Source organism: Phyllobates terribilis, unplaced genomic scaffold, assembly GCF_046119375.1.
Source record: "Phyllobates terribilis strain yellow unplaced genomic scaffold, ASM4611937v1 Scaffold_3__8_contigs__length_932513732, whole genome shotgun sequence".
NCBI lineage: Eukaryota > Metazoa > Chordata > Amphibia > Anura > Dendrobatidae > Phyllobates > Phyllobates terribilis.
Genome location: NW_027362763.1, coordinates 884,499,013 through 884,512,656, shown reverse-complemented (window position 1 = coordinate 884,512,656; position 13,644 = coordinate 884,499,013).

Here is a 13,644-nt window from a genome sequence, read left to right as displayed (position 1 = left end):
GTAGAGGATAAAGGGCTGGCTGTAATCAGGGTACGCCAGGATTTCATCCCCCATGAGGGCCATCTTCAGCTGGCGGAAGGACTCTTCTTCTAACTTCTCCCATTTGAAGGGCGGCTTCTGGTTCTTGGCCTTCCGGGACTGGCCTATCAGGAGGTCCTGCATAGGAGCTGCCTTTTTGGTGAAACCGGGGATGAATCTGCGGTAATAGCCTACCAACCCGAGGAACTGCCGCACTTCCTTTACACTGGAGGAACTTGGCCATTCCTTAATTACGGTGATCTTATCAGGGTCGGGAGCCACTCCGTCAGCGCTCACCACGTGTCCCAGGTACTGCACCTTTGGTTTTAGGAGGTGACACTTGGAGGGTTTTACCTTTAGGCCGTAGTTTGCCAGAGCTTCGAACACTTCCGCCAGGTGTTTCAGGTGGTCCTCATAAGTCTTGGAATATACGATGACATCGTCCAGGTACAACAGGACCGTCTCAAAGTTTCTGTGGCCCAGACAGCACTCCATTAATCGTTGAAAGGTTCCTGGTGCGTTACAGAGTCCGAACGGCATGCAGGTAAACTCGCTAAGTCCCATCGGGGTGGTGAATGCGGTCTTCTCCCGGTCCGCCTCTGCTACAGGAACCTGCCAGTACCCGCTAGTGAGATCCAAGGTAGAGAAGAAGTTAGCAGATCTTAAAGCAGCCAAAGACTCCTCTATCCTTGGTAAGGGGTACGCATCCTTGTGTGTGATACGGTTGATTTTCCGGTAATCTACACACATCCTCATGGTGTTGTCTTTCTTTTTGACTAAGACTAGTGGAGCTGCCCAGGGGCTACAGCTATCCCTGATCACCCCAGCCTCCTTCATGTCCCTAAGCATCCCCTTGGCGTGTTGGTAGTGTGCAGGGGGTACGGGTCGATACCTCTCTTTTATGGGAAGATGGTCTCCCGTGGGGATGTGGTGTTCTACCCCCTTGACTCGCCCGAAGTCTAACGGGTGTTTACTAAACACTCTCTCGTACTCTCGAACCACCCGATAGACTCCCTGTCTCTGGTGTGAGGGAGTGGAGTCAGTACCCAAATGTAGTTGCTGACACCAGTTCTCCATTGTTTCCTTAGAGCCGTTACTTTCCTCCAGGGAAGATGGAGGCAAGGGTTCTATGGACTGTATGGAATATTGATTGATGGTATACAATTTGGCTAGCGTGGCATACCGGGGCAGGTACACTTCCCTCTTCCCGATATTTATTATGCGAACGGGCACCCTCCCATGGCGTACATTGACCACCCCCCGTGCTGTCAAAATGGTGGGCCTACTGTCTGAGTAAACTGGTTCTACCATTGCCTGGTAATCTCTACCTCTCAGACCAATAGCTGCCCAGCACCAAATCATCATTTCACTTTTTGGGGGCATGGCAATAGGGAAAGGGTCACACATTCTTACGCTACCAATCTCACCACCGGAGAGTTCTATCTGTTGCCGTCGCATCAGTGCCCGGATCTCTTTCTGGAGCACTCGCTGCTGGCCGGAGCTGGCGTTCTTGGCAACCTGCTGTAAAAGGAAAATCACCTCTGCAAGACAATTTTCAATTACATTAGTTCCTAGAGTTATCTTTGGGTGACTCTCGTGCTTGTCAATGTCTACAATGATCAGTCCCTGTGCCGCCAGTTCAACTCTACCGATTTTAATGGTCACCTCTTTAAATCCAATCTGTGGCACGGGCTGACCATTGCTGGCGATGATACTCAAGTCGTCGTCAGGGTAGCGGGTGATATCAGAGTCATTCCAGTACTGCTTGAAGAGCACGTACGGGATAGTGGTAACCTGTGACCCGGTGTCCAGTAGGGCACTCATGGGGATGCCATCCAGTACCACAGGCAAGACTGGACGTCCTCCCACATATTTGTCGCGCCAGTTCGATGGGCCTGATGATCTTTTTCCTGGGGTTTGGCCCTCTACCCCAGGTTGTGCCAGTTTAAAGGACAGTACCTTGCCATATGTCCGGGTTGATTGCAGCGGCGGCAGATGGGTTGTCCGTCCTCGTTGTATCGGTCGCTCGGTCTTCCTCTGGCCGGTGGGGTCCTCCTTGGTCGACGCCACGGGATGTCCTCCGGTCCGGATGCCAGCTGGATCTTCCCTGGAGTGGAAACCTGTAAAGACTGCACAGTTCGGGTTAGCGCGGCAACGCTTTTAGCTAGCTCTTGGACCTGATGGTGCAGGTCTGGAGCCGGGTCATTGTTCAAAGCCTGCGCATCAGCTCCCACAGGCCCTGCCGACAAGGGCGCCGCCTCCTGGTGGTAAGTGGTAGTGGGGCGTCTGTGGGTCACAACGCCACCTGGTGCCGGTTCTCGGAGCACCCGGATGGCTCTGTCCTTGAACTGTGCAAATCCCAGATGAGGGTCCTGTAAGGCCATTGCCCGCAACTGGGTTCGGTGGGCATTGCAATATAAACCCTCTATAAATTGTTCAGTCAACAGCCTGTCCTCGTCTCCCACGCCGTCAGGGTCGGTCTGCTTAATAGCTCTCAGGGCCTCTTGTAGGTTCAGGGCATAGTCCCTTATACTCTCGTGTGCTCGCTGCTTGCACCCGTAGAATCTAAGCTTGATCTCGGCTGAGGTGCGGGTATCAAAGGTGTCCCTCAGCCGGGTTAGTATCCCTGCAACAGTCCTCCCCCCAGGTGGCCAGGACTTTACCTCCCTTTGGGCTGCCCCGGTTAATTGGGCCACCAGGATGCTCACTTTTTGCTCTTCTGTGAGGGGATACACCTGGAAGAGGCTATCCAGCTTTTCTCTAAAGTCATGCAGGGTATGTGACTCCCCTGAGTACTGGGGTAGCCAGGCCGCTCCCGGGATATAGGGCATGGTGAAAGGCATGACTGCAGCAGCGGTGGCGCTGGCGGGGGTTGAGGCAGTGAAGCTCTCCTCCGTATCCGACATCTTCCTCCCCCCTAGTGGACCGTGGCCTACCTTGCGATGATCCTCTTCCGTAGGCCGCGGCTCCGCAGTGGATCGTCAGGGTTGAGGACCTTCCGTCGCGCTCCTGTGACGTCGGCGTCTGCTGGGCTCCTTCCAGGACCTTACGCAACGTCCGGACGTGAGGCGGGGCTTCAGTTCTCGCGCGCTTTCGGAGTCCACGCCCCTCTTCTTCCCGCGCGGCGTCTTCAAGATGGCGTCCAACGGCGGGAAAACTCCACGGATGGCGGGAAGAAGGCAGAAGATGGCGCCGGATGGCGGGAAAACTTCGCGGATGGCGGGAAGAAGGTAGAAGATGGCGCCGGATGGCGGGAAACCTCCACGGATGGCGGGAATCTTCACCACTGGTAAGTTTGAACAGTCTTTTTCAGGCACGCAGTACCCGGTGGTTGCGGGCACGAAATCCTGCCGACTACGCCAAAAGTTGACGCACCCCTGGACCTGTGTCGCACAGCGTTGCGCATGCAGGAGCTTACCCGGAGCCGGATCTGTTGAGGGTTGTAGTCTCGTGGCGGTGACCCGGTCCATGCCCAGGGAGTCAGACTAAGTAGCGTTGTATTAGCGGTAGGTGTTGGACGACTATGCCACCCGTTGAATGCAGCGAAGGAGCTGCCGCTGCAGGGCAGACCGCTGAGGCCGGTGGTAGGATTGTGCAGCGTGATAGTATCACCCCCAACGGGAGGGGTATGGCCTCAGGGCAGCCGACGTGGATGATGGGGGAGCAGGAATCACTCAGAGACCATGCGGTGTAGTTCAGGGTCTTTACTGGTGATAAAGATAGACCCTCCCGGAGTACTGGCTAGCGATTGGGGCCTGGTCAGTCCTTGAGCAGATGGGATCTCCCCTGGCCAGGCGGAGTTGTAGGCCTCCCAAACTGACTGTACTCTTCTGGCTACCTTGCTAGAGGCGGGTATAAGTAGCCCACGTCCCTGAGTGTACCGTGTGGTGCTCACCCGTATGGCCGGTGACTCGGGGCCTTCTAGTAGCGTCCGCTCCACGACGGCGGTGCTGGTCCCGCGCGTGTGACCGTGCCTTCGGGTTTCTTGGCCAGAGGACCTGAAATCCCCTGCCGGGCGGTTTCTGCTGCTGGGTAAAGATTAGTCCCCACAGCCTCGGACTCCGGGTCCGGTGATAGCTTCCCAGTCAGGGCGAGCTCTGCAGCTGCCAGCCCCTGACTCCTTATAGCACTGCTCCCACAGAGCTCCTGATGTTCTTTTCCTAGATCTGCTTCTCTTCTCTGTCTCTACTTCTTCTCTACTCTCTAACCCTGCCTCAGCCCTAGGTTTATATAGGGGAAGTTCTTCCCCTCCCAGGACTGGGCAGGAGGTGTGGCATGCATAGGATCCCTGACCAAGAGACCTCCCACCTGCTCTCAGACATAACATTGCTGTTACCGTGGAAACCAGACCCCTGGGGTGCCACATGTGCGCTTCTGCGTGTTTGTGCGCGTCTACGTATCTGGAATAATATGTATTTTGTAAGATGCGTGTATGTAAGAGTCCATTGTGGTGTGTAATAACATTCATATTCTTGAGGCACCTTTACTAAATCTATTAGGACTCACTCACATGTGTTAGGGAATTCCATTTGTCTTTCCACATTTAGGAACAGACAAGTGAAATTTGCTAACCTTGTCATAACCATAGGGTTGTACTTGTATGGAGCGGGTTCAGGAGCTGAGCCTGCTCCATACCAGGCAGATGTCGGCTGTGTTACATAGCCAGCGTCTGCCTGTAGCAGCAGTGATCAGAGCTCGCCTTGATTGCTGCTGTTTTGAGTATTTAAGTGCCCTTGTCAATCACTGACAGCAGCATTTAGCTAGCCGGTGCATGCAGTCACCTGCTCCCTTCTGCCCCCTGTGACGCAGTTGCAGGTTGCTGATGGGTTGCCAGTAGTGCTGAGTGAGCGTGGTCGGACAAGGTGTTATCTCAGCATGCTCGGGTGTTATCCAGGTATCTTGTAGTGCTCTGCTAATATGCTCGAGTCCCTGCGGTAACATGTTTTGCGGCGGTAGACAGAAGCAACATATGCAGGGATTACCTAACAAACAGGCAATTCCTGCATGTGTTGCGTCTGTCAACCGCCGCAAAACATGCTACCCTGGGGACTCGAGCATATTAGCAGAGCACTACAAGATACCTGGATAACACCTGAGCATGCAGGGATCACACCTTATCTGACCATTCTCGCTCAGCACTAGTTACCAGGTGCTGCTGCCATGTTAGTCGTTCAATGAAGCTCAGCCTGGGGTTGGGCTCCATGGAAGTGTCACAATCCAGGTGCCGGACGATATTGCAGCACCCTCACTTTGTAGTTAGCGGTGACTGTAATGTCTCCCTCCTTGCACCGATCCTATGATAGGAAGCGAGTGGCGGCAGAGAGAATAAAACGTAATTTTCTCCGTGTAGCCAACGCTTTTCCATTAAGCCGTCTAACCAGGCTTTAAACCCTATTTACCTGCAGATTACCCCTATATCTGCAGATAAATAGCGTTTTTCAAGGTGACAAGTTACCATTAAAGGGACTCTGGCAGTACGGAATGACTGTTCGAACAAAGTCCTGCCGCTCAGTGCTCCACAGCGCGGCCAATCATGTAATTATAGTACATTATAGAAAAGCAAAACAAGTAATAAAACCGTTTATGGTGGGCTGTAGTGTGGGCCCCTAGAGTCAGTTCCCCTGGTGGGCCCTAGGCACCCCAGTCCGACCCTGCCTGTAAGCCTATACAGACGGTTTAGAAGGGTTAATCCTACTGAAGGATTGTCTTAAGAGTGCTATACGCACCAGAAATGCATAGGTTCTATACGTTGATCAGTGCAGCTTTTCTGATGTTATCACCATTTTAATGCACTTCAGTAAAGTGCATCTTTTTTTTTTTTACTCCGTCTTGAGCTGGATTTCCTCTATATCTTTAAAAATATGCACATCTTTTGTTGAAGCATACTTTGAATTTCTGACAGCATTCAATCTTTTTGGGTAGAAGTTGATCTGCATGGCACATCTAGAATTAGCAATCTTTGCCCATTCTTCCTTTCCATAGAGCTGCAAACCTGTCAGATTGCAAGGTCATCTCCTGTGTATAGCCATCTTCAGGTCAACCCACAGATTGTCAATTGGATTTACGTATGGGCTCTGGCAATGCCATTCCAAAACTTTGATCTTCGTTTGGTGAAGCTATTATTTCAATGATTGAGAGGCATGTTTAGGGTCGTTGTTGTATTGAAAAATGAAATTCCTCTAAATCTTCAGCTTTTAAGCATAGGCCTGAAGGTTTTGATGCAAAATTTACTGATATTTGGAACTGTTTTCAATTACTTCCACCATTACTAAAGCCCCTGTTACAGCTACCAAAAAACAGCCCCAAAGCATAATGCTGCCTCCACCATGCTTATTGTAAGTATAGTGTTCTTTTGGTGATGTGCAGTGTTGGCATTGCACCAAACATACTTTTTGGAATTATGGCCTGAAAGTTTAGCTTCATTCTTATCAGACCACAACACGTTTTCCCTCATGCATTTAGTAGACTTGATGTAGGTTTTGGCAAAACATAGCTGAGATTGGATGTTTTAAGGCTTTCATATTGCCACCCTACGCCACAGGCCAGACATATGAGCAATACGGGAAAGTGTCAGAAATTCTTACAGCTCCTTTAATGTTGCTGTAGACCTCTTGTTAGATTCTCGGAACAATTTTATTATATACATTGTAATAAAGCCAGGAAGACTGGGGTTAAATCCTAACTCAATGTCAAGCAGCAGTTGCAAAAGCAAACAAGATATTAGGATGTATAAAAAGAGTGATAAAATCTCGCAATCCCAACGTATTGATACCCTTTTATGAATCACTGGTGAGGCCACATCTAGAATATGGGATCCAGTTTTGGGCTCCACATTTTAAAAAGGATATTTAGAAGTTAGAGTCAGTTCAAAGGCGGGCAACTAGATTATTACAAGGGATGAAAGGCCTTTCATTTGATGAGAGGTTGAAAAAGTTGAGCTTGTTTAGCTTAGAAAAAAGACGCCTCAGATGAGATCTCATTTACATGTATAAATATATATGTGGTCAGCACAAAGGACTAGGACATGATTTATTCCTTCCAAAGACCATACTAATGACCAGGGGTCTCTCATTACGGGTGTAAGAAAGGTGATTCCGGCAGCTAAACAGGAAAGGGTTCTTTATAGTCAGAGCAGTCAGACTGTGGAATGCCTTACCAAAAGAGGTAGTAATGGCTGACACTATAACAGCTTTCATAAAAGGGCTGGATGATTTCCTCGATACACAACATTGTGGGTTACAGTTAAATTAGACAAAATGTACAACTGGGGGAGGAAGTTTGACCTTGATGGACCTAGGTCTTTATTTAACCTATGTATCTACACTCCTGTGATCAATTAAAGCATCAATATTTCCAAATTAATTTTGAAATGGAAACAATGGTCGGATTGAAACAAAATTTTGCATGGCTGTTGGCCAGACCCTGAAGTTTATGATATGATCTAGGGGCTGCAACCCTCTAAACACCCCAAACTGGAAAGTGGCTAGAACAATTCCAAAGAAGTTGACTTTTCTCTGAAACTGTCGAATGGATTGGTTTGAAAATCTCGTCAGTGATGGTTGATTGCCTATCACTTGTGATCCTGTCAAGTTCAACCGCCTATGATAAAAACTACCCCTCTGGTGCACCCCTAAACTCAAACTCTCCCCAAAGGGTTGAAAATGGGACGATAATAAAAACCTTGGTTCAATCAGTATGCTTTCAAAGGCACCCAAAAACGTCTGGAAGCTTGTCAAGAAATCATAATGTTTATCCCCATTTTCAGGGGTTTTGCATGTGTACCCCTTAGAATTTACACCCTAAAACATCATGTTATGCAAAGAGGCAAACATTATGTTCATCCTCTTGCATCTACTCATCATTCTAACCAATTTGCATTATTAGATTACCTGTCAAAACCCCCAAGGAGTAAAAATACCCAAAACACCCCCCTCGTAAAAGTGTGTATGTGGGGGGGTGTAGGGGTTGGGGCATTTTGGACACAGTCAGCATGGATTGTGGTGTGTAATGCTGTAGTAAGGCATGCCTCACATTTTTGTGGCACTACTGGCACCCCAACCCTCATTTTGGGGGAAAAGCACAGAAAGGACCCCAAATCTCAACCCCATGATATGACTTTTCGTAATGGAGGGAAAATTGAGAACAGTGGAATATATTAAAGCTGGTGAGTGACCAGCCAAAATGCGAGCTGTTGCTGGAAGAGAGACAAGTCAAGGTCTCTCTCTGAGTGGTGACTGCACGCGTCAGTTAGGAAAGCTGTGCAGTCTGTGTGTTGGAGCTTCAGAATAACTTGTGGAAGCTGCAAGCCTGTTCAGTGTGAACTATGCATGGAGTTGAACACTTCTGTTTGATGCTGGAAGTTGCTGGAGCACAGGGTGAAGGTGATACAGAGACTGGTAGGAGCGTACCTCTTCTCTGTCCAGAAGAGGTTGTTTTGGCTTTGAATCCCTTGATGTTTTAGGAAAGCATTAAAACGGAACATGTTTGGACCAAACCACATTGCCTGTGTGAATGCTACCTATTGCCTACCTGAGAGTGCGAATCCCTACAATATGCATTAGGCTAAGGGCCCACAATGCAGAAATGCTGCATATTTTTTCCGCTTCTCCCTGGCAGGAAGAACGCATGCGGATTTTACATGCATTTTTCCTGCCAGGTAGAAGCGTTTGTCAAGCGTTTTTGCATGCATTTCTGCATGCGGGTTATCAAGCGCTATTCCAAGCGATTTTAGCATCACTTGGAAAAGTGCTTGACAACTTGGTCACACTATGTAAATCCATGCAAACGTCATGGACTTATATAGTGTGACCAAGTAATAGTTAAAAAAAAAGAATAAGAATGGTAAAAAATAAAAAATAAAGATTATACTTACCTTCCAGTGGTCCCTGGTGTTTTCTCCTCTACGTCCAGTCTGTTGTATGGGTCGCGGTGGTGTGAAAGGACCTGCCATGATGTCATTTAGTCATGTGACAGGTCACGCGACCGCTGATGTTGGCAGTCGCTTGACCTGTCACATGACTAAATGATGTCATGGCAGGTCCTTTCACACCACCGCGACCCATACAACAGACCCGACTCATCGCTGAGGAGCCCGGGGGACATCGGAAGGTAAGTATAATCTTTATTTTTTATTTTAAATTATTTTTTTAACAGGTTCTATGTTTCCTGGGTCTGGAGGAGAGTCTCCTCTTCTCCAAACCCAGTTACCATCCGCACATTGAACCGTATGATATCCGCTTGTGCAAATGTCTTCATACGGATATTATGCAGTTCAATGCAAGTCAATGGCGGCAATTACGCTGTGTGTCCGTAAAATTAATGGACATGCTGCTTATTTTTCTGCAATAATAATCCTCAGCAGAAATTTCCACAGCATGTGCACAGCATCATTGGGGACCATGGGGCACGTATTACCAAGTGTTTTTTAAGCGTTTTCACTGTGGAAATTCCGCGCCAAAAAGGCTTGAAAAACGCATAGTGGGCACGCAGCCTTATTCATTTTTGCTATGTGGTTTGTGATATACAGTGATGTTATATTCCATATTTTAGCCTCAGTTATGTTTTCTGTTTCTAGTTGTCTCTGAAGCATTTCATGTATTATTTTTTCAATTCTGTAAAATATTTAATAAATAAGAAGTCTTATAAATAAAAATAAAATATGCATATGGCTGTGCATGTCCATGAGTCTTTTCTGTTGGATTGCGAGCTTTATTATCTCACACAGTGTCTGACATATTTGATGCATAATACAGGTCTGAAATGGTAAAATTGCTTGAAAAGTAAGAAGTGATTTTTATATACTTGCGATCGCTGAACTCAGTAAAAATATCAAAATATTTAATCGCGTACCGTTTTTTCCCAAACGCTGACTCCATAGGCTTTATCTTGCACCATACTTTGACCACTTTGCGTGACCTTTGGTGGATGTGACGCGCCCCTGGGCCTGTGTCGCGCTGCGTTGCGCACGCGGGAGCTTACCCGGAGCCGGATCTCTTGAGGGTTGTAGTCTCGTGGCGGTGATCCGGTCCGTGCCCAGGGAGTCAGACTAAGTGGCGCTGTATCAGCGGTAGATGTTGGACGACTACGCCACCCGTTGAGTACAGCTAAGGAGCTGCTGCTGCAGGGCAGACCGCTGAGGCCGGTGGTAGGATTGTGCAGCGTGATAGCATAACCCCCAACGGGAGGGGTATGGCCTCAGGGCAGCCGACGTGGATGATGGGGGTAGCAGGAACCACTCGGAGACGGTACGGTGTAGTTCAGGGTCTTTACTGGTGACAAAGATAGACCCTCCCGGAGTACTGGCTAGCGATTGGGGCCTGGTCAGTCCTTGAGCAGATGGGATCTCCCCTGGCCAGGCGGAGTTGTAGGCCTCCCAAACTGACTGTACTCTTCTGGCTACCTTGCTAGAGGCGGGTATAAGTAGCCCACGTCCCTGAGTGTACCGTGTGGTGCTCACCCGTATGGCCGGTGACTCGGGGCCTTCTAGTAGCTTCCGCTCCACGACGGCGGTGCTGGTCCCACGCGTGTGACCGTGCCTTCGGGTTTCTGGGCCAGAGGACCTGCAATCCCCTGCCGGTCAGTTTCTGCTGCGGGATAGGAGTTAGTCCCCACAGCCTCGGACTCCGGGTCCGGTGAGAAATCTTCTCAGTCAGGGCGAGCTCTGCAGCTGCCAGCCCCTGACTCCTTGTTGCACTGCTCCTACAGAGCTCCTGTAGTTTCTTCCTATGCTGCTTCTCTTCTCTACCTCTTCTCTACTCACTAACCCTGCCTCAGCCCTAGGTTTATATAGGGGAAGTTCTTCCCCTCCCAGGACTGGGCAGGAGGTGTGGCATGCATAGGATCCCTGACCAAGAGACCTCCCACCTGCTCTCAGACGTAATATCTCTATCACTGTGGCAACCAGACCCCTGGGGTGTCACAGATGATTTTGGTGTTATTAGATTGGTTAGAAATTAATGGACACTGTGCTGCTGGTTTCTTAATCCAGATTCCAAAGAGTGTGGTGGTGTCCATAGCATCCAATCATTCCATATTTTTCATTTTGCTTCAGCAGTATAAGAAATGAAAGCTGCGCTGTGATTGGTTGTTATGGGCAGTAAACATAGATTTCGCACAGTTCATAACAGTGTACTGGTGTCAATAGCAACCAATCAGAGCACAGCTTTCATTTTACCTCAGGAGTAGTGTTGAGCCACCCCCGTAGTGTTCGAGTTCGGTTCGGTTCGTCGAACACCCGTGTGTTCGCCGAACTGTTCGTCGAACTGTTCGTCGAACACCCTCGAACACCGTTAAAACCAATGGCAGGCAAACAAAAACACATAGAAACACATAGAAAACACCTTCAAAGGTGTCCAAAAGCTGACAAACTGCTCAGAAGACATAATTAACACATGGAAAAGTGACAAGTACATATAGTCATGCGAAAATAAAAGAGGTGGAGGAGTAAAAGGAGGGGGAGACACAGATATAGGCATGTCATGCCCTTCTAAAATCCAAAAAGTGAGAAGCCGACACGGCCAGTCCGCTCCTGCCCGTGCCACCTCCGTGTCGCCGGGTTTGTGCCAGAGCCGCGGTGAACCCTGACGGCCAGCCCCCCTCTCCCAATACTGGTGCCTGTCCGCTGGTGGGTCGAGCGAGCCCCCCTGTGGTGGAGGCAGCTCTAAGCTTTTTAATTTAAATTGTCTCTCTAATTTGAATGAATACACTTTAAATCCATTTACAAGGATCTATTGGAGGGCAAGTCTCATGCCAGCAGCCGCGGTAATTCCAGCTCCAGTAGCGTCCACTAAAGCTGCTGCAGTTAAAAAGCTTTTATAAGGATCGAGCTCGGCTGTCCACCGCAAGGCATCCTACTGCCAGTCCCAGCCCCTATGCCTTGGGGTGCCTCCTGATGCTCTTCACTAAGTATCCCATGGTCCCGAAGCATTTCCTTTGAAAAAATTAAGTGTCTAAACTACAGGTGGTGCAGCTTGCTTAACAGCCGGGATAATCCGCTCACTAGCAGACACTGCTACTAGGCACAAAGTATTTCCTGGGCTAGATGCAGTTAAAAATTTGTAATTAGATACTCTCGTTGGATGCTGAGAAAGCATTCCATAGAGTCTCCTGGCACGCCATATATGATTCTCTTAAAAAGCTTGGGGTAGGGGTCTAGGGGACCCTTTTTTAGCCAAAATCACGGCCCTGTATCGCAATACGTCACCTAGGCTGAAGATAAATGGAACTGTAGCACCCTGAGGGCTCGGTTGCTACAGACGTATTGCACCTCACCCAGAGGTGTGATATCTCACTCTCAGGTAAGGATGGAGTGTAGATCAGGACCCGACACCTGCATGCATTACACCACATTGCCGTGGGGCAGGGCGACCAATATGCCCCTGAGATGGGCACGACAGTCCCTGTCCCTGGCTGGAGTGGGGGGAGGGAACACTGAGGAAGGGGAACCCTGTAGTGCAGGAGCAGGGAGGAAGCAGTTCCTGGGTGCATTGAGAAGGGAGTATAAAAGGTGGGCACCATCTTAGTTCAGTGCAGAGAAGTCTGAGCAGAAGTGGCAGGGAGCACGTGCTCTGCATGAGCTCTGCTCCGGAGGCGGGCCTAGTAACAGAGGCCCAGGCCTGGAAGAGGGAGAAGGAAGGAAGAGGAGCGGAGAAGGCTCCAGGAACGAGGAATGAAGGGATCCCAGGGGTGCGGACGGGCGAGTCGCCACCGCACGCCCGAATCCACCTGCGTGGAGGGGTCAGGCCAAAGGGGGAGACCGGTCCCCGAACTAGTGGAGGCAGGAAAGGACCCTCAGCTAGAAACCGGAGGCTCTGACATTTTATGTGGCACAGCCCCTCGCTACACCCGCTAGGAAGGCACCACATAGGGTCAGGGAAACTGGCGCCAAGTTTACCAAGAGGAGGCCCGAGGCAGCCGGACAGAAGTGTTGGTAAGAAAGGCCAGACAAAGGACACACAAAGGGGGTCCTGTGAAGTGCTCCAAAGTTATCTGGGAGTTGTCTGAGCCCCTCACCTGGTGAGCACAGTACGACGTGGGCAGCCGTTACCTGCAGACGTGGTCTGGATAATAAGAACTGTGAGTAAAGGCCCTGAACTGCATCACTGACTCCGTGTCGTTACTGCTGCTGCCCTGCACCATCACCCCCATCCTCCGCATACACTGCCCTGAGGCTATACTCCTCCCGTGGGGAGTTATGCTACGCTCTGCTGCACCGACAACACCAGCCTCAGTGGTCTGCCCTGTAGCGGCGGTTCACTCTGACCGCAATCCACGGGTGGCGTAGTCGGACATTTAAACATGAAAACCACATAAATAGTTCCGCCACTGGTTTGACCGCCCTGAGCCACGGAACCGGGTCGCCGCCACGAAGACTACAACCACCAGCATCCACCAAAAAGGGTCCGGCTCCGGGTGTCCCAAGGCCCAGGGGGTGCGTCAGAACATTTTCATCACCTTTCACAATCACCAATGGGACAAGGCAGTGATGTCCTCTGTCCCCTCTCTTATACATCCTAGTGACGGAGCACCTGCTCTCATCAATTCGCCATAACCCCAATATTAGGTGGATTGAGGTGGGAGGCACCGAGTACAAGTGCTCTCTATTTGCTGATGATGTCCTAGTATATA